The following is a 24,770-nucleotide window of genomic DNA, read 5'->3' as shown; positions in this document are numbered from 1 at the left end:
CAACCAGGAGAACAGAGAACTGTTCTTTGTTCCTCTTTACTTCTATTACTGTAATACTGTCCAGTCTGTAAGATTTCTTGTTCTTTAAATGTTCTATAATCTTAAGAATCTCAGTATATTGTGGAGTTAAGACTACACAAGAGTTTACTGTCTGAGGAAGTCTATCTTGTTTAGTAAAGGAAACTTGGCAATAATGTGTATTATACCTGTTGAGGTCTATTACAGCTTTGGCAAACCTATTTGCAGCCTCATATTGTTAGTTTGTACCATCAATCTTTTTTAATAATGTTTTAATTTGATTTCCCCTTGTTTTTTTCTTCGTTGTAATTAACAGGTTTTTTTTTTTTTTTTTTATGAGGTTATTTGTAACGTTCCATTTTTCCTTTTGTGTGATCTGCTTATCCATAAAAAATTCATTGTAATAAGTGTTTTTTTGTTTTCTAAATTTCTATACTGCCTGAAATAATTATCCCTTTGTACCATTAATTCTTCTATTTAGTCATCCAAGGTTTCCTGCTACTCCTAGTGTTTATGCTGCAGGCTGAGCGATTTGCTTTTCTCTCGATATTAAACCTCGAATTGTTTATCGAATTATTTATTTATTTTTTTGGTTGGTGCAGCATAAGCTTCACTATATGGCTAATAATAATAATAATAAAAAAATAATAATACAATATCATCAATCGTCAATTACAAAAGGAAAATGTTATTTGTTATTCCAGATTTAAACAACTTATTTAAAAAAAAAATTTTTTTTTCGTGATTAGTGGGTAGAGGGCTGATTGTTGTAGTCGTTTCTGTCACCATAGAAACGTAGCCGCTTTAGAATTGTTTCCTCGTTGTTTTTATTGCCATTTCTTGTGTCCTATGTGTTATTATTCTAATTTTAACAGGTGAGTAGTAAATTAAATAAATACTAAGTTAAGGAAGAAATCATTATCGAATTTAAAACTTATTTTTGAATCTGAATTCGAAAATATAGTGTATATGATTTATTTATCATTTATCAATGTTGCAAAAAAGTCGTGAGTCACGGTTAAATTTGTAAGTGTCTACAATTCTGCCCAGACACGATAGGAAGGAGTACATGATTTGAGCCTTGCACATTCCCTCCAGGGCCGAATCGATTGACAAGGCTCTCATCATATTACACTTAAAGTGTTAGGTGGGTCGGAAAACTGCTAGCTTGGGGGGGATTCACAGACTAAAATGTTAAAAGTAACCGCAGGCAGAGGTGAAGGTGATTCTTGCACAACCTTCTATTAGAATAAGTAGGGACCTGAAGCGAGGGGTGCTGGGGGTTTCAGGGACTGATGGCAGTCATCGTCAAACAGTTGGGTATATGGGATGTGTCAGGATGAAGAGGAATGGGTGCATGTGTGCTTGCATGTATACCAATGCTAGAAGTATAGTAAATAAATTTGATGAATTTCAAATGTTGGTCAAGACATCAAAGGCGGTATTATTGGGATATCAGAGACGTGTCACGCTGATATTAGGAAGGCAGAATTGGAATTTGAGGAGTACAATGTATACAGAAAGGATAGACAGGATAGGTGAACAGGATTGATATAGATGAACAGTGCACTGTTGAGTCAGTTTGGTGTGACATAAGCACTGAAAAAGCAAAAATAAGAGTAGGAATGTGTTATAGGGTGAGTACAATGAACAATTGTACAGAGAAATAGAGTGGGCTAGTAAATCAGAATGTCTTATAATGGGGAATTTTAACTTCCCAGATATTGACTGGAACTTGTGGGTTTGTCACTCACACACTAGTAAGACTTTTGTGGATTTATTGGATGATTGTTTTCTGCAGCAGCATGTTCAAGAGGCAACCAGAGAGGGTAATACCCTCGATCTGGTTATCAGCAGGGATAATTCGTGTATTAAGAATTTGTAGATAAAGGAACCGCTAGGTGGCAGTGATCACAGAGTACTGATGTGGGAAGGCGCCTCCGTAGTCAGGTGGGAAGGAGCAGCAGTGCGTAGCACACACTTCTTGATTAGACCGGGATTCCAGCCCGTCGCCCCAAATATGGAGGATGCGGAAAGGTCAAGGGAATGACCACCGCATATTCCCGAAGCAATATGGCCTTAGTTGCTAATGCTCCTAAAAACCAAATAAGAACAACAACAACATATATTTGGATTTCAGGAAAGCTTTTGACACTGTTGTGCATGGAAGACTATTGTACAAATTGGAGGAGATTGGTATTAAGGGTAAGTTGCTACAATGGATAAAAGGATGTTTGAGTGGGAGAAGACAGAGGGTGGTAATCAGTGGGTGCTTCTCTTCGTGAACTAATGTTATTAGTTGGGTCCCACAGGGTTCGGTGTTGGGTCCACTGTTGTTTTGTATATTGATGAAGGTATATCAGGATTAGTGTCGAAGTTTGCAGATGATACAAAGGTTGGCAGAGTTGTTAATGACAGTGTGCTATTGCAACAGGATCTAGAAAATTTGGGCAGATGGGCTAAGAAGTGGCAACTGAAGTTTAAACTTGACAAATGCAAAGTACTGCATATGGGTAGAAGTAACCCCAGAGAAATGTACCAACTGTGTGGTATTACACTTAAAGTGGTAGAAAATGAGAAAGACCTGGGTGTAATTGTGCAGTCAGATATGAAGTTTTCTGTGCAATGCAGACAGGCTGCCATGGCAGGTCATGGGGTTTTGTCAATGATATATAGGAATTTTGCCAGCAGAGAAAAGGAGGTGATTGCCCCTCTGTATAAGGCAATGGTCAGGTCACACCATAAGTACTGCGTACAGGTCTGGAGGCCTCATTTTAGGAAGGATGTAGATTTGCTTGAGCGTATACAGAGAAGCACAACAAGATTGGTGAGGGGAATGAAGGGATCCTCTTACCAAGAGAGGCTTAAGTTGTGCAAATTTCAGTGGCTGGAGACTAGGATCTGCACAGTGATCTGATTGAGGTGTATAAGGCCGTGAATGGGTTGGGGATGCTTAATTCTGATGGGATCCTTCCACTTGTTCAGATTACGAACCTAAGGGGTCATAAATTCAAATTAAGAAAAGACAGATGTAGAATAGATGTGCGAAAATTTGCCTTTAGCCAGTGGCAAAATTGCTGGAACAAACTTCCATGTGTCGTTGTGGAAGTTGATATGTTAAATAAATTTAAGGAGGAACTGGACAGGCATTTGGAGGGAAGGGTGTGATTTTTTTTTTGGCTGATGTTGACACTTGCTTTCTTGCCTCACTTGCCACTACTACTACTACTGTATCTGTACCTGGGAAGTTTGAGCTTGGCACACCCAGGGTCCTGAGCTGGATATCATCACTCTTCTCTTTCTTGGTCATTCCCTTTTACTTCTGACCTTTTCTCTCTCTCTCTCTCTCTGTCTCTCTCTCTCTCTCTCTCTCTCTCTCTCTCTCTCTCTCTCTCTCACACACGCCTGGTGCAGCATAAGCCTCAGGCTTCCTTGTACTATATGGCTAATAATAATAATAATAAATAAATAAATAAAGAATAATTATTCTGTTATAGCTCTATTAATTAAAGCTAAATCAATTAACGTGAGTCATGGCAGAGAAAAAAATACATGGGATGCATATAAATTATCAGGCGACACAGAAGCCTATGCCATATATAAGCTAGTCTGTAATAAAGTCAGAAATGAGATTAGGCAAGCAAGCGAAGGCAGATTACAAGAAATCTTTGGCAAAGGATGCTAAGAAAAACAAGATTTCTCTAAGAAATATTGTTCAAGATTTAGTCCTAAATGGATGTCAGATGAACTAATTAGACATGTGGGAGAGAAGAAATATGCATTGGATACATATAAATCAATATGTTACACAGAAGCCTATATAGGAATAAGCTGGTCTGTAACCAAGTCACAAAGGAGGTTAGGCAGGCAAAGGCAGATTACAAGAAATCTTGGCAGAGGATGCAAAGAAATATAGCAGAGTTGTTTACTTATGTAAATTCTAAACAGAAGATATTGATGGTGCAACAGTTCACGATCCTGCTCATGTATCTAACAAGCTAAATGAATGTTTTGCATTTACATTCACACACGAAGAGTTATTCAGGGAGGGGAATGCCAGAGGTGTATTAAACTCTCAGTAAGCTAGATAACCTTGTAATAACTGAGAGTAAATTTGAGAAGAAATTGTTAAAATAAAAATAAGAAAGGCACCTGGGGTGGCTGGAGTCTTTCTAGTTATATCAAAAGAGGCAGAAAAGGAAGTAAGCAAACCCTTAGCCATAATTATGAGAGCTTCCTTGGCCTCAGGGGAGGTACCCATGGACTGGAGATGTGCAAATGTGACCCCAGTCCACAAAGGGGGATCAAAGGGAGACAGGTAATTACCGACCTATTAGTTTAACTTCTGTTCCAGGGAAGTTAATGGAGGCACTGGTTAAAGAAGCATTGCAGGATCATCTAGACAAGGCTTAGTTGTAGCTCGGACACAGTATGGGTTTGTTAAGGAGATGTCTTGTCTGACCAATTTGATTGTGTACTATGAAGTGGGCACAAAGGAAATGGATGTAAACAATAATTTTAATATCATATATTTGGATCTTAGGAAGGCTTTTGATACTGTTGCACATGGAAGACTGCTGTACAAATTGGAGCAGTTTGGTATTGGAGGAAAATTACTGCTGTGGATAAAGGGATGATTGAGTGGGGGTAGACAGAGAGTGGTAATCAGTGGATAATACTCTTCATGGACTAATGTTATTAGTGGAGTCCCCCAGGGTTCCGTGATTGTTCCATTGTTGTTTTCTGTATTTATTAATTGATATTGACGATGGTATATCAGGCTTAATGTCCAAATTTTCAGACGAAGGTCGGCAGGGTTGTTAATGACACTAATGACAGTACGCTGCTGCAACAGGATCTAGAAAAGTTGAGCAGGTGGGCTGAGATGTTGCAACTGAAGTTTAACCTTGACAAATGTAAAGTACTGTATGTGGGAAGCAGTAACTCAAGAGTAACGTATCAAATGTTTGGTATTGCACTGACAGTGGTAGAGAGTGTAAAAGACCTGGGGGTAATTGTGCAGGGAGATATGAAGTTTTCTGAGCAATGCAGACAGTCTGCAAGTGTAGCTCATGGTATCATGTCGTTGATATACAAGAATTTTTCTAGCAGGGATAAGGAGATGATTATCCTTTTGTATAAGGTAGTGGTTAGGCCACACCTTTAGTACTGTATAAAGGTCTGCAGGCTTCATTTTAAGAAGGATGTAGAGCTATTGGAACAAGTACAGAGAAGGCCAGCAAGATTAATGAATAATAGGGTTGCTCTTACAAAGAAAAGCAAAGTTTTGCAAATTACAGTTTCTGGAGATTAGGCACCTGCGAGATGATCTGATTGAGGTGTTTAAAGCCTTGAATGGTTTGAGCATGCTCATTGCTGATGGGATTCTTCCTCTTTTTCAGAATAATCACGTGAGAGGGCATAAATTAAAATTGGGGAAAGATAGTTGTAGGATAGATGTGCTGAATTTTGGCTTTAGCCAGCGGGTAGTTGATTGCTGGAACAAACTTCTATCTGTCATAGAAGTTGATAGCTTATATAGATTGAAGGCATAACTAGACAAACATTTGGAGCGAGTGGATGGGTGAAGTGAAAAGGGTGTGTGTGTGTGTGTTTTTTTTTTGTTTTTCTTCTTTTTTGGCTTGCTATATAAGCTTGCTTTCTACATTTTATGCCTTGGTTAATGCTAATTCCAAACTCTAGAAGGAAGTGGATTTTTATTATTATTATTACTAGCCGCCTAGTGCAAGGAAGTCTGAGGCTTATGTTTCACCAGTCGAAAAAAAAAATTTCTGAGGTTCCATGAGAGAGAGAGAGAGAGAGAGAGAGGGGGAGAGAGAGAGAGAGAGAGAGATGGGAATCACCAAGAAAGAGAAGAATGATGATATCCAGCTCGGGACCTTGGGTGTGCCAAGCCCATACTCACCAGATGTGAGCCCTGGGGGTGGTAAGCCCATGAGTATCGGCTTGGCACATCCAGAATCCTGAGCTGGATATCATTCTTCTCTTTCTTGATGATGCCCTTCTAGTTCTGACTCTCTCTCTCTCTCTCTCTCTCTCTCTCTCTCTCTCTCTCTCTCTCTCTCTCTCTCTCTCTCTCTTTCCTTCTCTCTCTCTCTCTCTCTCTCTCTCTCTCTCTCTCTCTCTTTCCTTCTCTCTCTCTCTCTCTCTCTTACGGGGTAATTCAGAAATTTTATTTTGGCAGGTGCAGCATAAACCTCAGGCTTCCTTGCAAAATATGACTAATACTAATAATAAAAATAATAATATCAGTGGTTTGGTTGTTGTTGATGCTGTTCAGATAGCTGATAATCTCAATGATTATTTTGCATCTACATTCAGACATGAGTTATTATGGGAGGAAAATGCCAGAAGTTTATCAAACTGTAACAGGGTGCTTAATGATTTTGTAATAATTGAGAGCAAAGTGGAGGAGAAATTGTTAATCATAAGAAAGGCACCTGGGGTGGATAGGATCTATCCAGTTATATTAAAGAAGGTGGCAAAGGAAGTAAGCAAACCCTTAGCCACAATTATGAGAGCATCCATGGATCGGGAGAAGTCCCCACACTTTGGAGATGTACAAATGTATCCTCAATTCACAAAGGGAGATCTAATTGTGTCATGAGTAATTACAGGCCAGGTAGTTTAACTTGTGTTTTGGGGAAAATAATGGATTCACTGGTTAAAGATGCAGTGCAGTAATAATTCATACACAGCATGGGTTTGTTAAGGGAAAGTCTTTTCTGACAAATTTGATTGGATACTGTGATGCAGTTACAAAGGAACTGGATGGAAAAAATAATTTTGATATTATATACTTGAATTTCAGGAAAGCTTTTGACACTGTTGCTCATTATAGTCTACTATACAAATTGGAGCAGTATGGTATTAAGGGTAATTTACAACAATGGATAAAACGGTGGTTGAGTGGGAGAAGGCAGAGATCGGTAATCAGTCGATACTGCTGTTTGTGGACTAACATTATTAGTTGAGTGCCCCAGGGTTCAGTGTTTGGCCCATTGTTGTTTTAGATATATGTATCAAAGATATTGATGAAGGTATATCAAGCTTAATGTCGAAGTTTTGCAGAATGTAAAAAGGTTGGCAGGGTGACAGTAATGGCAGCGTGCTACTGCAACAGGGTCTAGAAAATTTGGGAAAATGGGCTGAGAAGTGGCAACTGAAGTTTAACATTGACAAATGCAAAGTACTGTATATGGGTAGAAGTAACCCCAGAGAAACATACCAACTGTGTTTTACTACACTTTGGATGGTAGAAAATGGAAAAGACCTAGTAGTAATTGTGCAGTCAGATATGAAGTTTTCTGAGCAATGCAGACAGGCTGCCAGATCAGGTAATGGGGTTACTGTCAATGATATACAGGAATTTTGCTAGTAGGGAAAAGGAGGTGATTATCCCTTTGGAAAAGGCAGCAGCCAGGCTATGCCTTGTGTACTGCGTACAGGTCTGCAGGCCTCATTTTAGGAAGGATGTAGAGATGCTGGAGCATGTACAGAGAAGGGTAACAAGATTGGTGATGGGAATGAAGGGGGTCCTCTTACAAAGAAAGGATTAAGTTCTACAAATTGCAGTGGGTGGAGACTAGGCATCTGCGAGGTGATCTGATTGAGTTGTATAAAGCCTTGAATGGATTGAGCACATGCTGAATTCTGATGGGATTCTTCTGCTTGCTGAAAGTACGAACACAGGAGGCTTAAATTCAAATTGAGGAAAGTCCCTTGTAGAATGGATGTGTGGAAATTTGTCTTTACCCAGTGGGTGGTTAATTGCTGGAACAAACTTCTATTTGTCGTTGTGGAAGTTGATAGCTTAAATAAATTCAAGGAGGAATTGGACAAACTTTTAGAGGGAATGGATGTGTGAAATTTTTTTTTTTTTTTTTTTTCCCCTGATGCTACCTAAGCTCTTACGTTTGCTTTCTTGCATCACATGCCTCCATGTGATGCAAGAAAGCAAGCGTAACATTCCTCCATTACTATCACTATTACTATACACAATTATGTCAGTATGCCTGACGTCATTCTTGCAAATCTAAGTTTAGTCTATTGTGTTATTTATATGTAGCTCGAGGAAACACTCCACATTCAATCAGTCTTGGATTTAATACAACGGCATATAAGGGAAAACCATTGTATTATGCTTCGAAATGTAAAATTACACTGGTAAACATGTAATATTGATGTTATATTGTTACAAAAACAGAAAATACCCAATCTTGACTAATTTCATGCTGCTGAACACGAAAATCACATTAAAATTTGTCAATTGGCTCTTGTTTTCAAAAATTCAGGGAAGTGTGACCTTTAGAAAATGGCGGCAAGGAGAAGATGGAGAATGCAGTTTTGAGGGCTTGTGAGTCCGCCCACTCACTGCATATCCTTCTCTTCTCCTTGACTGTAAGTTACATGTGGATTTCACATGACAATATGGTAGAGCTGAAAATAAAAAGGAACGGCAAAACTGCAGTTTTTTGTTTTAAATGAACTAACAAAAATGCACGTTATTCGGGGATCATAATATGGCAGAGTTGAATTGAAAAAGAAAAAGCGAAACAGCAGTCTGTTTAAAAACAAGTAACAAAAATTCATACCATGTGTAACCACTGATTCTTCTCGTCCATACATTACTCGATGATACTTGCTAGCATTAACAATGAGAATTGCTGATGCATGTGAACAACAGAAATGTTTTTTTTTTTCATTTTTTAGTGGGAAGCTGCCACCCCCTAACCCCTGCTTTTGTGTGCGAATATTACTACACAATTTCACGAGCAAAAGACAAAGAACAAAGACAAGTAAAAGAATTAACACCACATGCAACCACTGATTACTAGATGATTTCACAAGCATTAATAATGAGAATTGCTGAAGCGCATCAACAGAAATGTTTCTTTTTTTTTGTTGGTGCTGCTGCCCACTATGTAGTCATACATTGCTGTACAATTTCAAAGAAAAACACAAAAATTAAACAAAGAAAACACCCATCTCATCAGTGGAATGTCCTAAAGCAGTCCTAAATCAAGTCCTAGGTTGTATATTTTTGATATTGCATTTACACGCACAATGAAGGCTAACCAAAAAGTAAATCACAAGTGAAATTGCAATCCAAAATGCAAATGTTGGAAATTATTTATTCCTAATCAGCCAATCAGATAGCTCAGGAGAGGGGAGGGGAAGAGCAGTCATGTCACTTTCATCAGGTGACATTTCTTAATTAATTTGGGGTGGGACTGCTGCTATTCAGCCACAAACAAGCAAAATGCATCACTTTTTTTTAAATTACACATTCCTAATCGGTCAATTAGGAATATGTAATTTAAAAAAAATACAAATAAGACAAAGAAATATTAACACCATGTGACATTCCGAACAGCGAAGTTCATAACCCATTTTTCATGCATGCATGTTCTGGAGATCACATGACCTTTCCCTGGAACGTATGGTGATAAGAGTAGGTAAACAGTGAGCAGTCTCCTCCTGTCACTCACTGCCATATTGCCGACAGTTGGTACACAGTTTGGAAGGGATACCTTTCTAATAATTTCAGTCTCAAATAATATAAGATCACAAAGTTGTGGGGTCATATTAGTGAATTGCTCTACATTATCAACTACAGTTCTCAGCAAAGTGCATGGCAACACCGCAGTTTCACCACACTCTTATCACGTGATCGGCAACTGTCACGTCACTCTGCATCACGTGATAAGTTGTTGTCACCTCAAATGTGTTTACAACTCAGTTGTCGTAATCCTTGAGTACGACTAGGTACTGGGTGATTTGTCCTCAGTTTAACGGTTGTTCTCGAAGATTCCTATCTTTTGCTCAGTATTTGTGTCATGTAAGATTAATATGCACCATAATTGTGTGAGTCCTGATGACTTCTGTTATATATGTGGAGAATTCATGTTAGCTTCAAGAAAATGCCCCTTAACTCAAGCCATAAAAAAGACCTACATCTTGTACTTTGGGTGTAAAATAGGTGACCAGGATAAGAACTGGGCTCCACACATATGCTTGCACTACCTGCTCATCAGAACTCATTGTGCGGGTCAATTGAAAGGGACGTTTTATGCCTTTCACAGTGCCTATGATATGAAGGGAGCCAACAAATCACGGCACAGACTGTTACTTCTGTATGGTGCCTCCCATTAGAAAAGGGATGAAAATGAAGAAAAGGTGGACAGTGATGTACCCAAATATACCATATGCAATTTGTCCCGTGTCTCACAGTGAGGTGTTACCTATTCCTGAACCACCCAACCATTTTTCTGTTTTTTTTTTTTTTTTTTTGGTAGTTGTTGGCGCATAGCCTTCTGTGGCCATAATGCACCTCCCAAGGTTTTTGGCAGTACTTTTATCCAAGCCTGAGGCAGGAATCGGACCCGCGACCTTTGGGTTGCCAGGCAGGCACTTTACCCACCCGGCTAGCCCGGTAGGCCCCATTTTCCTGTACATTGTAATGTACAGAAAAAAGGTGAAGACACTGATGAACATCAACATGATGTACACAAAGTACAGCAGCCATCTACATCAAGGGATTCACCATTTTGTCCAAACCTTTGTCCCTCTGAACCACATAAGATCACAGAAAGTAAGCTTCAGGGACCTTGAACTGCCGAAAAATAAGGCAGAGCCTTTGGCCTCGAAACTACAACAGTGGATTCTTCTAGATCATTCTCTTAAAGTGACAATATTTTGTACTCGAAATAAAAACCCTGTACTCCAGTTTTTTTTTTTTGTTTTTTTTGGCTGATGCTGTATAACCTTGCTTTCTTGCATCATATGCCTCTACTAATGCTAAAGACTATGATAAATTCTATCAAACAGAAGGTGAACTCACTGTTTTTTTTTTTTTATGAAAACCCCAAACACGAGATGTATTGGAACCTATAATACTTGGTACTGTGCTTGGGTTGGAGGTTGAGAAGTGTCTGTCATGGAGTGTCTTCTCTGCCCATCTTTCTAGCCTCGTTTGTGGCGGGTTGAGAGGGGACTCCTTGCTTAGGGTGAGTGGGGTATACCATTTGTCTGTCTTTCTTATGGCCTGCTGGAGTGCTGCTGTTTGTTTCTGGAAGTAATCCTTCAAGTTAGCAATTGCTGTCTTCTGTTGCTCAATGAAGTCTATCAGACCCCTTCCTCCTTCTTTCCGGGAAATTGTCAGTCTCTCCACGGCCGATTTTTCGGGTTGTTCTGGAGGCTCTTGGTCATCATTGTCCTTGTCTTTCTCATGATATCCTCCAGCTCGGTGTTAGTCCAATCTATAACCCCAAAGGAGTATGTTAGCAGTGGGACTGCATAGGTATTTATGGCTTTAACTGTGTTCCCTCCATTCAGCTTTGCATTCAGCAGGATTCTGAGTCTCTGATGGTATTTTTCGGTCAGGCAGGACTTAATTTCCTTGTGCTGTAACTGCTGAGCCTACATCATCCCCAAGTATCTGTAGGCCTCTGCCAATGGCTTCGATCTCTTTACCACTCTGCATCTGGTAATTTCGGTTGGCTAATTTTCCCTGGTGCAGTCCGTGGGTCTTGCATTTGTCTTGACCAAATTCCATCCTAATATCATTGCTGAATTCTTCGGTGATCTGGAGTAGTTGCTGGAGCTGCTTCTCAGTTGCCACGTAGAGCTTGATGTCATCGATATACATCAGGTGGGTGAGGATGTACAGGTTCTTCCTTCCTCCTTTGAGGTTATATCTGTACTTGCTACTGTTGAGCATGCTGGATAGCAGGTTAGATGCTAGACAGAACCACAATGGGCTCAGCACAACTGACAGATTCCTCTCCTGGTGGGAATTGGCCTGTTCGTTTCTCCTAGTATGTTTGTCACTATCGGATTGATTTTGTAGATGTTCAGCTCCTCTATTAGCTAGCTATGAGGCATGGAGTTGAAGGCGTTGCGGTAATCGATGTAGGCTGTGTACATGTTGGAGTGCTTCTTGTAGGGTTGCTCTATAACTGTGGCTTCTATGGTTAATTGCTCCTTGCATCCTTTGCTCAGCTGCTTGCATCCTTTCTGCTGTTCAGCCATTATGTTCTGGCTCTCCAGGTGGTCTGATATATTCCTGTTATGCAGCTGGTCAGGATCTTGTACATTGTTAGGAGGTAGGTGATTCAGATATGTAATTGCTTGAGTGAGAAACTTTGGGATTGTCTCTGGGTACCTTATCATTCAGGTGAACTGCTCTGCCAGGTACTTGTGTGTGCAAGTGAGCTTCTTGTACCAGTATTTGTGGATGTTATCTATTCCTGCAGTTTGCCAGTTGTGAGAGTTCTTGATCGTTTGTTTTACTTCTTCTATCTGAATCTCCCACTCTTTCATTTCTTGTGTGACCTTCTTTCCCAAGCTGGTGGTTCCTTCTGTTTTCAGTTCTTCTGCTGCTGGCTTCTCTTCTATTAATCGTAGTGGCTGCTACGGCAGAACAATACAGGGCTGTGTGGATAACCTCCAGTGTTGCACCATTGTTATCGAGGTAATGCAGTATTATTTGCCAATTGAGGTGGTCTCTGACTGTTCACAAGGTTCTATTTGTTCTCTGCTTCAGTATCATGTGAGTCTTTCTGGGGTCCATTCCTTCGAATTTTGTTAGGGCTTTTCACTCGTCCTCTGTTCTGTAGATCATGACCTTATATCTGTCCACTTCAGCTGTTGTGGGTTGTATTTCTTCTTGCTCTTCCTTCTCTGGTTCCATATTCTTTATCCTTTGTAGTTGATCGCTCACGTACTGCTTGATTTTTTCCAAGATTGCAGGAGCTATAGGTTTTTTGTTATGATGGTCCTTCTGGTCCGCTCCTTTCTGTTCGTGGCCTGATTATCTGGGATTTGTTCCAGCCAATTGGTATGTAGTCTCGCCCTGTAAGTTGTCATATCGGTCTCCAGCTTCGTCATTTCCTAGTATGCTTGCATGATGTATGTATTAATTTCGATGCTCCACTTCATGATTTGGCGTTTTCTGCCTTACTGGTGGTCAGTTGCGCAGGAAGCACTTACAGTTGGTGGGGCTGGATGGTATTGCGCTTCTCTTGTGGTAGCCATCGGGGGACAGCACCACTTGCTCCACTGTCTTCCTCGGGAGGACTTTGTCTTTCTTCAATTTGAATGTATGCTCTCTCAGGCATGAGGAAGAGGAGTGCCATTCTGAGCAAGAGGAAGAATGCCATCAACATTTAGCATGCTCAAACCATTCAAGGCTTTGAGGTGTAAATCCATTCAAGGATTTACACCTCAATCAGATCACCTCGCTGGAATAAACTTCCATCTGTCATTGTAGAAGTTGATAGCTTAAACAGATTCAAAGCAGAACTAGACAAACATTTGGAGTGGGTATATGAGTGAAATGAGAAGGGGGGGTGTGCGTGTTTTTTTTTTCTTTTCTTGGCTGATGCTATATAAGCTTGCTTTCTTGCATCGTGTGTCTGTCTGATTTTTCGAACTGAACCCTCTGTCTAATCCTTGAATGCATTAGCATTAGCATTAGCATTAGCAGAGGCATATGATGCAAGAAAGCAAGCTTATTCAGCATCAGCCAAAAAAAAAACCCACTCCCATTTCACCCCTCCGTTCGTTCGAAATACCTGTCCAGTTGAGCTTTAAATTTGTTTAGGCTATCAACTTCAACAACAAGTGATGGAAGTCGGTTCCACCAACCAACCACCCGCTGGCCAAAGGCAAATTTCCGCACATCTATCCGACATCCGTCCTTCCTCAATTTGAATTTATGCCCTCTGAGGTGATTATTCTGAGAAAGATGAAGAATCCCATTGGCATTGAGCATGCTCAAACCATTCAAAGCCTTATACACCTCTATCAGATCACCTCGCCGGTGCCTAGTCTCCAAACTCTGTAATTTGCAAAACTTAAGCCTTTCTTCGTAAGAGCAACCCTTTGTTCCATTTACTAATCTTGTTGCCCTTCTCTGTACCCGTTCCAGCAGCTCTACATCCTTCTTGAAATCAGGCCTCCAGACCTGTATACAGTACTCAAGATGTGGCCTTACCATTGCCTTATACAAGGGAATAATCACCTCCTTATCCCTGCTAGAAAAATTCCTGTATATCATTGACAAGACACCATGAGCTACTCTTGCAGCTCGTCTGCACTGCTCAGAGAACTTCATATCTGCCTGCACAATTACCCCCAGGTCCTTTTCATTCTCCACCACTGTCAGTGTAGTACCGCAGAGTTGATATGTTGCTCTGGGGTTACTGTTTCCCATATGCAGCACTTTACATTTGTCGATGTTAAACCTCATTTGCCACCTCTCAGCCCATCTGTTCAACCTTTCCAGATCCTGTTGCAGCAGCATAGCATCAGTATTGTCCTTAACGACCCTGCCAACCTTTGTATCATCTGCAAACTTGGACATTAAACTTGATATCCCATCATCAATATCATTCATAAACACCGAAAACAACAACGGACACAACACTGAACCTTGAGGAACTCCACTAATAACATTAGTCCACGTTGAGCAGTGTCCATTGATTACCACTCTCTGTCTTCTGCCACTCAACCATCCCCTTATCCATAGCAGCAATTTGCCTCCAATGCCACACTGCTCCAATTTGTTCAGCAGTCTTCCATGTGCAACAGTATCAAAAGCCTTTCTAAGATCCAAATATATAATATCAAAGTTATTCCCTGCATCCAGTTCTTTTGTGACTACATCATAGTATCCAATCAAATTGGTCAGGCAAGACCTGCCCTTAACAAAACCATGCTGCGTCTGAGCTATAACTGAATTCTTGTCTAGATGATCTTGCAGTGCTTCTTTAACCAGTGCCTCCATTAATTTACCTGGAACAGAAGTTAAACTAACAGGTCTATAATTACTTGTGTCAGCCTTTGATCCTCCTTTGTGAATTGGGGTTACATTTGCACATCTCCAGTCTATGGGTACCTCCCCTGAGTCCAAAGAAGCTCTCATAATTATGGCTAGGGGTTTGCATACTTCCTTTGCTGCCTCCTTTAATATAACTGGATAGATCCCATCCACCCCAGGTGCCTTTTTTATGTTTATCCTCAACAATCTCTCCTCCACTTTCCTCTCAGTTATTACAAAATCATCCAGCTCACTGCCAATGTTTACTTTACCTACATCATTCTCCTTCATGAATAACTCCTCATGCGTGAATGTAGATGCAAAATACTCGTTTAGATTGTTAGCCACCTGAGCAGGATCCTCAACTGTTGAACCATCAATATCCAGTGGACCAATCTGATTCATCCCTTTCCTTTTCGAGTTCAAGTATGTAAAGAACTCTTTTCTGTTTTTCTTTGCATCCTTTGCCAAGGATTTTTCATAGTCTGCCTTTGCCTGCCTAATCTCCTTTGTGACTTGGTTACAGACCAACTTATATCTATCATAGGCTTCCATGTCACCCATTAATTTGTATGTATCCCATGCCTTTTTCTTCTCTGCCACATGTCTCATTAGTTCATCTGACAACCATTTAGGCCTAAACCTTGAACAATATTTCTTAGTTGGTATGTAAAGCCTGGTAGCCTCCAAGATTAGTTCCTTGAATGCTTCCCATTTTGAGTTTGCTGTTGGTAACATCATCAGTTGGTCCCACTGTATAGAATTTAAATACTGTCTCAGACCATCATAGTCGCCTTTACGAAAACAAAAACCCTTCCCTTTACCTCTGATGGTAGTTACCTCCTTGAGTAAATCCCACTTCAACACACTGTGATCACTGCCACCTAGTGGTTCATTTATCTGCAGGTTCTTAATGCATGAAGAATCACTACTGATAATCAGATCAAGAGTATTGCTCCCTCTTGTTGCCTCACGAACATGCTGATGTAGAAAACAATCATCCAATAAATCCACAAAAGCCTTGCTAGTGTGCGAGTGACCAACCCACAAATTCCAGTCAATATCTGGGAAATTAAAGTCCCCCATTATAAGACTCTCTGATTTACTGGCCCACTCTATTTCCCTGTACAATATCTTATTATACTCATCAGAGTCATTAGGCCTATAGCACACTCCTACTCTCAATTTTGATTTCCCTATGCTTATGTCACACCAAACTGACTCGACACTGCCCTGTCCATCGATGTCGACTGGCTTCACTTCCTTGGACTTTATGTGTTTCTTAATTAATAGCATAACCCCTCCTCCCCTGTCTATCCTTTCTATACACATTGTATTCCCCAAATTCCAGTTCCGCATTACTTATATCTGTGTGACACCACGTCTCTGATATCCCAACAATATCTGCCTTTGATGTTTTGAGCAATACCTCAAATTCATCAAATTTATTTACCAAACTCCTAGCATTGGTGTACACGCAGGTATACATGCACCTGTTTCTATTCTTAGCTACTCTAACACAACCCATGTGTTTACTTGTACCGCAATGACTACCAGCAGTCTCAGAAATATCCTGCATCTTGTTTTTCAGACTTCTGCTCATTTCAATAGAAGCAGTGCAAGAATCACTTCCACCTCTGCCACTGGCTACTGTTAATCTATTAGTCCTTGTATCCTCCCCAACTAGCAGTTTTCCGACCCACGTAACACTGCCTCGACAGCATCAGCAAAAATTCTTGCACCCTTTCTATTTAAGTGTATCCCATCCCTGTAGAAGCAATCTCTCCTGTTAACAAGTACAGTCCAGGCTGAAAAAAATTCTACCCCTTGAGCCTTGCACAATCCCTCCAGGGCCGAATTGATCGACAAGGCTCTCATCATATACTCCCTCCTATCGTGTCTGGGCGGAATTGCAGACACTTTCAAGTTCAACCCTAATTCACGGCTTTTTTTCAACAGTGACCTGTACTTGCTAAGTAATTCCGCCGGTCTCCTACTCTTAATATCATTAGTGCCAACGTGTACAACTATATCACCTTTTGTGCCCTTAAAAGATGATATCCGCTCTACGTCATCAACCTTTGCCCCTGGCAGACATACCCTGGTCCTATTCCACCTATCCTTTTTACAAAGTATGTTCCCCGTTTCCCTGACAATAGAGTCACCAACAACTACTAGTTCCTGTGGGACCAGTGCATTCTGCCTAGGGGGCTGCTTCTGTGTTGCCTGATGACCAAGTGCAAGCTCTGGCGTTGATGTGGGCAGCTGAGAGCTTGATGGGCCCCTCAATTTATGCAAGTAACTTTATCCCACACCACACTCGATGCAGTATGATTAATATTTCTTTGTGATATCATCCATCTATGGATGTGGACCTGTTTAGCTTTGGCTTATGTCCAGTGGTAGTTCTCAGGAGTGACACCAGATGGTGCCACAATCTGCCTTAGCCACCACTCCGACCTTGGGGTAGGTAGGTTCCTTGGAGCAACTTTCATGATGTTTATTTATTTATTAATTTTTATTACTGTTAATTAATTTATTGTTATTATTCTAATTTATTACTATTATTATATCGGTCTCCTAACGTGATGGAGCCGCATTTGCTTCATTCAAGGTGGTACTCGAACCCGGGTCCATAAGGCTGGTAGTTCAGTGTCGTAAACCACTGGGTCATCGTGCCCCAATGGCCCAGTGGTTACGACCACTTTCATTTTATTATTATTATTGTTAACCGTATGGTGCATGCCCCTGAGGCTTATGTTGCACCAGTCAAAAAAAAATAAATAAAAATCCCAAGTTACCCTGAGAGAGAGAGAGAGAGAGAGAGAGAGAGAGAGAGAGAGAGAGAGAGAGAGAGAAATCACCAAGAATGATGATATCCAGCTCAGGACCCTGAGTGTGACAAGCCATACTCACCAGATGTGATCCCCTTGGGGGACTTTATTGGTTTCCGGTTTGCTGAACTTCCAGATACAGGGCAGCCGGATAAATGGTCCCACACTGTATATGGTATCAAAATTATTTTTTGCATCCAGTTCCTTTGTTACTACATCATGGTATCCAATCAAATTAGTCAGACAAGACTTCCCCTTAACAAACTCATGCTGTGTCTGAACTGTAACTACAGTCTTGTCAAGATGATCCTGTATTGCTTCCTTAACCAGTGGCTCCATTAATTTTCCTGGAACAGAAGTTAAATTACAGGTCTGTAATTATTCATGGCACCCTTTGATCCCCCTTTATGAATTGGGGACACATTTGCACATCTCCAGTCCATGGGGACCTCCTCTGAGTCCAAGAAAGCTTTCATAATTATGGCTAAGGGTTTGCTAACTTCCTTTGCTGCTTCCTTTAATATTTAACTGGATAGATCCCATCCACCCTAGGTGCCTTTCTTATGTTCAATTTCAACAATTTTTTCTCCACTTTGCTCTTAGTTATTACAAAATAATTTAGCTCCCTGGCAGAGTTGGACAAACATTTGGCATTCACCTCTGTGAATAACTCCTTATGTGGGAATGTAGATGTAAAATACTCATTCAGTTTGTCAGCTACCTCAGCAGGTGCATCAACAATCGAACCATCGATATCAAGTGGAACAATCTGATTCATCCCATTCCTTTTTTTAATTTTTTTTTATTGCTTGCTAATTGCAAATTAGCATTAGCATTGGAATATGATGCAAGAAAGCAAGCTTATGCAGCATCAGCCATAAAAAAAAAAAAAAAAAAAAAAAAAACACTTCCATTTCACCCCTTCCAGCTGAGCCTTAAATTTATTTAGGCTATCAACTTCCACAACAAGGGATGGAAGTCTGTTCCACCAACCAACTAAAGAAGTCTTCATTGTTTTTCTTTGCATCGTTTGCCAAAGATTTCTCGCAATCTGCCTTTGCTTGCCTATCTTCCTTTTTGACTTGATTACAGACTAGCTTATATCTACCATAGGCATCTGTGTCTCATAATTTATATCCATCCGAGGGCCGCTGCAAATGGGTAGGCAAGGTAAGCGTTGCTTATGGGCGTCAATTCAGGGTGGAAAAATTTATTTTTCACATATAGAAGTCATACCTCCCTTTAACGAACTTCTTTATAGATAAATTCGATATTGAGCGATTTTTTTTAAAATTCCACTCGGTAATTACATTTATAATAGTTTCAGTAGTATGAAGAAAATTTCCGTATAATGAACGGATTACCAGAGACTCTACAAGGAACGCATTGTTTGTAGCAGCACATTAGTGCTGTTGTGAACCGTGTGTTCCCAGCAACTGAACAATTCGTTCTTAGCAGCACTAATCACAAATTAAGAGCCAAAAGGATTACCATACTGCAACTTAATGTTACTCTTAAAAACCTATCTAACCACTTGACCCTCATACTCAGGAGAAGGGGGCGCTGTGGTCGCAGAGGTGTACTGATGCACTGCATGAAGCTCCACATGATGTAAATGGCAGACGCAATTGACCACGACATTGTGCGTTCTTCAATTTATTCAGGTATTGCGACATGGATTTTTCAGGTTTGAAGAGTATCACCGATGAAAGTATGTAAATTAAGTCAGGTAAGAATAGTTTTTGTTATTGTATTTGCTATTTTTGCTCTTTTGAGAGTGTGTTTGTTGAGCGTGATTGCTATAGCACCAGTGGTAGCGAAACCACTGGCATAGCCACTGATTCAAAAGTTTTGAATATATTATACTTCAAACTGCTTGTGATAAGGTTATTTTGTATGAGAAACATATGCTAGTGACAGAATTAACTTATACTTAGTTTATAAGAGTGTTTTCTTTGTCTTTTTTCCCTAAAACTGGAAAATCGCGATTTTTGACTTCTAGTGGGCCTACACTGGAAATAAGGACTTCAAACCACTACTTAAAACATCAGCAATTGAGTTATTGCTTCGAAAGTGTATTTAATTCAGAAATTATGGCTGAAAAATCAAATAATGATAAAATCCTGAACAATGACATAAAAGTCTCCTTTGGAAATGAAGTTAAGAGTGCTCAGGGAGAAACCCCCTATTAATGAGGAAAATGGTAATGAACTGGATAGCTAACCTCCTCAGTATTAAGAAGGGCAAGAAAGGGAAAAATCAAGAAACTTTAGAAATTCTAGAGTTGCAACAAAAGACAGAAGAACTAAAACTAGACTACTTAACAAATTTGACTGACCCCCTATAAAGACCATAAATTAGTAAATTAATAAGAGGAGTAATAACTCCTCTTATTAATTTACTAATATTATTATCAACGTAGATCATATTGAGTATTACAGCTCTGATTTACCATCTAATTAATTTTTAAAGACCATAAAGAAAAAACCTGGGAGTAATTGTGCAGTCAGATATGAAGTTCTCTAAGCAGTGCAGACAGCCGGCCAGGATAGCTAATGGGGATTTTATCAGTGATATACAGTAATTTTGCTAGCAGGGATAAGGAAGTTGTTATTTCATTGTATAAGGCAATGGTCAGGCCACATCTTGAGTACTGCATACAGGTCTGGAGCCCTCATTTTAGGAAGGATTTGCTGGATGGGTGCAGAGAAGGGCATTCAGATTTGTTTGGGCGGGGGGGAATAAGTAGCAGTTCTGAAAATTGCTGCATCTGAAGACTAGGCACCTGTATGGTGAACTGATTGAGGTGTTTTAAGGCTTTGAATGGATTGAGCAAGCTCAGTGCTGATTTGTCTGGGATTCTTTCTCTTGTTGTTTACACTACGCACAGTGAGGGGACAGAAATTCAAATTGAGGTAGAATAGATGTGTCGAAGTTTGCCTTTTTCCAGCAGGTGTTTGATTGGTGGAACAAACTTCTGTTTGTTGTTGTGGAAGTTGCTGGCTTAAATAAATTCAAGAAAGAACTATCCAAATTATTGAAGGGAATGAATAGGTGAAATTGTTAAGATTTTTTTTTTTTTTTTTTACTGTTTCTTGCATCATTTGCCTCTACTAGTACTAATACTTCGTTTAATTTTTAGAAATTAATTAAAAATATGTTTTTCATATAGAATGGGGATTTTTTTTAGTTGTTTTCAGAAAAGATTGAAAAATATAGGCTGAATCAAAAATGAACAATTTTGGAATTTTTTTGAAAATTTTATAGGATTTTTCAAAATTTTCCCCATGGCTGTTTATTGGTTAATTAATGATTTAAAAATTAGAAATTAATTTAGTTGCTTGAATATAGTCAAACCTTTACTGCAGTAGTTCCTAAATGTGTTTCTTATGCTTTTCACAGAGTAATTAAATGTGAGCGCTTGTCAGGGGTGCTGCGCCATAATTTAAATGAATAGTACTGTGGGAACTGACTTTATGAAATTTCAAATTCTGTGTTTCTTTAACATTCAAGGTTAATCCACTTTAATCCAAGCCTTTCCACTCTCACACGTTATGTAAATATTTATGGTCACACAGGAGTTTTTTTTTTTTTATTTGAAAGATCATTATTGTTTACCTATAGTAAGATAAAGAAATGCATCAGAATATATATTCAAGTGGATGCTGCTCTGCACAGGAAGCAAGATAAATAATTAAATAAAATTTTCAAAAAAATTAGAAAATTAAAATGTAGAGTAGTATCTAATGTGTATATATTTAAAAATTTTTTTTTAGAAGCATTTGTAATATATTTGCATGCACATGTTTAAAATTTTGTTTGCTTAATGGTCTTTTCAACTATAAAATGGATCACTATAACATATTCATGTTTTCATTTTATTTCCTAATTTTTTTTTTTTTTTAATTTTCAGAAGAATTAATATTTTCTCTGATTTCTTAAAAATAATAGTGACATAAATAAAAAAAAACATTACATTTTATAGTAATTATTTTTTTTATTAAAAAATGACAGATATATATATATATATATATATGTTAAGTATTACACTGTTTTAAAAAAAAGCTGATCTGCAAATACAGCTCATGAACAATTCTAAAACACTCAAGTGTTTTTTCCGGAAATTAAACAGAAAATTGATACTTATCTGCTTTTTCTGTTTTTACTTCAGGATGACCACATAAGGCATCAGAGGAGCTCACAAGGTAGAGAGAGTGCAAGAACCTTCTACTGTATTGCACTTTTGTACTCATATGCTTGACCACTCGGTTCTGGAGGCCTGACCTGTCAGGTGTCCCACCATTCTTTGTGCACTAAGATTGCACCACCAAGTGACTGGCCACTTAAACACTCTGTTTTAAGTTAACAGTCACTTGACAGAAACAACACACTCACCATACTATGATACATAAACATCACTTTACTGATGAGCTTTTATCTGTATGATGTCTTTGTATATTGTATATTATGCAGCTGGCTTGTAAGGAGTTGGCTGGACTTCCTACAGATAATAAATAAATAAAAAAATAAATAAAATAGATGTCCTTTCTGTACACGTTTTGCATACCATATGGTTGAATATTCTAAATAAGCAAGACCACATCTATGCAGGCTGGTCCTCATATAGATATAGGAAACATTTTTTCACACTGCATACAGTATGGGCGTACCTCCCATCAGTGCTAACAAAAGGATAGTACATGCAGGCACTGTGCAGTCATTGGGCATCTGTTTTAAAAAAAGTCATTGGGCATGTTTTTTTCTTTATGAGAACTCCTGCAGAAACAAACAGATCCAGCAAAATGTGCTGTGTACAATTATGCAAGAATTGAACATATTTATTCAATACATGCTGTGTCCAGCATATCAAAGATTCATTAAACAGCTGGGCTGAAATGAACTATGGACTTGCACAATAAAATTTCTATATTCTTATGTCGAGGAACCCTATGTCCAACAGAGGCAGAGTACAGGGATCCTATGGGACAGGTTATCCCTGTCCAATAGGATTGTCGAGGCATCTGCAAATACAACCTGAGCAGCTATAATTATCAGAAATCCAATGCTCACAGTGACAAAAGTAAATGCATTGTGCATGCTGCTGGTCAACTGGGTTCACTCTATGCAATATCTTTCTACTGCTGACTAGAGGAAAACATTACCCTCATGTCAACTACTTGCAGTCTGCTCTCCGTATTATACTTAGGAGGCAGACTACTGGTTGCCATGATTGCAAATTGCCAATCTCTTTTATGGCACAGTTGAACTGAAGATTGCAGAGGTACAGTGGTCATCAGCTAGAAGATTTTCTAGCCATAACCCCATTTACAGTCCTTAATTTTTTTTTTTTTCCCTTTATGAGAACTCCAAACATGACAGGTATTAGAACCTATAGTACTTAGTACTGTAGGGTTGGAGGTTGAGAAGACGAAAGAAGATATTTGTTGACATTAGACTTGAACTTCTGTAGACTAATTTTCAGGAAATACGTATGGAGGATGGTTGTTCCAGAAAACGGTAGTTGAATGAATAAACGAGGAAGATGAAAAGTTGGTTCTGTGAGGGGGAATTATAGAAGCCAATTCAAAAGAACTGCCCATGGAAGTATCTGTAGAAAAGGCATGCAGCAGACACAATACATCTGTCAGACAGAGTGAAGAGACTCTGTTAGAGATGTGTCATTAATTATCCTAACTGCACTCTTCTGAATGAAATCTAAAAGCCTAAGAGAGGTTTTGGGGGCACTGCACCCAGATGTGGGAACAATATTCCATATTAGGGTGGATTTGCGATTTGTACAATTTGTTTGGAGGAAAAGTAACACCGAGAGCGTAACAGAAAAACAAGTTTTTTAGAAGCAGAGGAAGCGATATTTGTAATGTGCTTGTGACAAGAGAGATTAAAGAGCTGAAGTGACAACAGAACCATCTAGTTTTGACAGAGGTGGGAGCATAGATGGGCAAAAGTTGCAGCCAATAGCTTTGGCAAGAGACCAGAATGATCAGCTACCATTAAGGCAAGAAGAAGCAAGTTTTCTACTCTTAGCCTGTTCAAAATCCAGTTTGTACAGATTAATAACTGCTTTACAATTGTTGCGAGCTCTGGTGTAGGCAGAAAATGAAACTGAAGAATTGGAAATAAGCAAGAATACGCAACATTCTTCTCTTGAACAGCCTTAGCACATTTATTGGAAAACCAAGGTTTAGATAAAGGATGAGATTTTAAGGTGGAATGTGGAATAAAGGATTCCGTTCCTACAAGAATAATATTACTGACACGATCTGGGCAAAAATTGACATCAGAAGTTTTGAAACAGTAATCTGACCAAGGAAAAGAAGAAAAGAAATCTCGCAGGTCATCCCATTTTGCATTCTTGTAATACCAAACAACATGAGGTTGGGAATAGCCATGAGATGAAGGCTCCATTGGAGAAGAGACAATCACCAAGTTGTGATGTGAGGTTCCTAAAGGATCACTCACTTCAACCCGTGTACTTAGAAGGGTTGTTTTGTGAGAAAAAGATCAAACGTGTTGGCTGTATGGTTAGGATTGTCCGTTATCCTGGTAGTTAAATAAACTATCTGTGCAAGGTCATTAGTAATTGCAAAAGCCTCAGCATCTTGACCAGCTGGGTCTGTGTCAGTAGAAAATGGAAGCCAGCTAGAGTTGTGAACATTAAAATCACCAAGGAAAATTACCTCACTGTTAGGAAAATTGGACTGTAGAAAGTCAAGTTGCAAAGAGAGGAAGTTAAAGAGTTCCAAGTGATTAGTGGAGCTGGGAGAATGGTAGAGACAACAGATGAATTTGACATAATGAGGTAGAGAGATTTGAAGCCAGAGAAGATCGAAAAGAGGAGATTCCAAATTACCAAGTCTCTGACAGGGAATATCGGAATGGACATATGCCCAAGTAACATCTTATTTTTTGGCAAAAGGAATCATACATACATCGAATAATTTGGGCAATTGAGATGAGCAGTAGTTGAATCAACTGATAACTGAGATTCTCTCAGAATAAGTACATGGGGTTTGGCAGACTGCAAGTGGAAATGGACTGGCCACTTGTTGAGA

At 39.3% G+C, this 24,770-nt stretch overlaps 1 protein-coding gene across 1 annotated transcript in view; it reads left to right on the top strand.

Annotated features, from left to right (window-relative positions):
- Positions 1 to 807: 807 nt before the first annotated feature.
- Positions 808 to 24,770, top strand: part of dtr (defective transmitter release) — a 675,513-nt gene continuing 651,550 nt past the window's right edge. The window contains exon 1 of the mRNA XM_090385868.1: positions 808 to 893. The gene's annotated coding sequence lies outside the window, so the exon portion shown is untranslated. The remainder of the gene's footprint in view (positions 894 to 24,770) is intronic.

This window comes from Mastigoproctus giganteus, chromosome 12 (assembly GCF_048544385.1).
Source record: "Mastigoproctus giganteus isolate SK-2022 chromosome 12, ASM4854438v1, whole genome shotgun sequence".
NCBI classification, from domain to species: domain Eukaryota; kingdom Metazoa; phylum Arthropoda; class Arachnida; order Uropygi; family Thelyphonidae; genus Mastigoproctus; species Mastigoproctus giganteus.
Note: the sequence above shows the minus strand (reverse complement) of the source record. Positions and strands in the feature narration are given on the sequence as shown.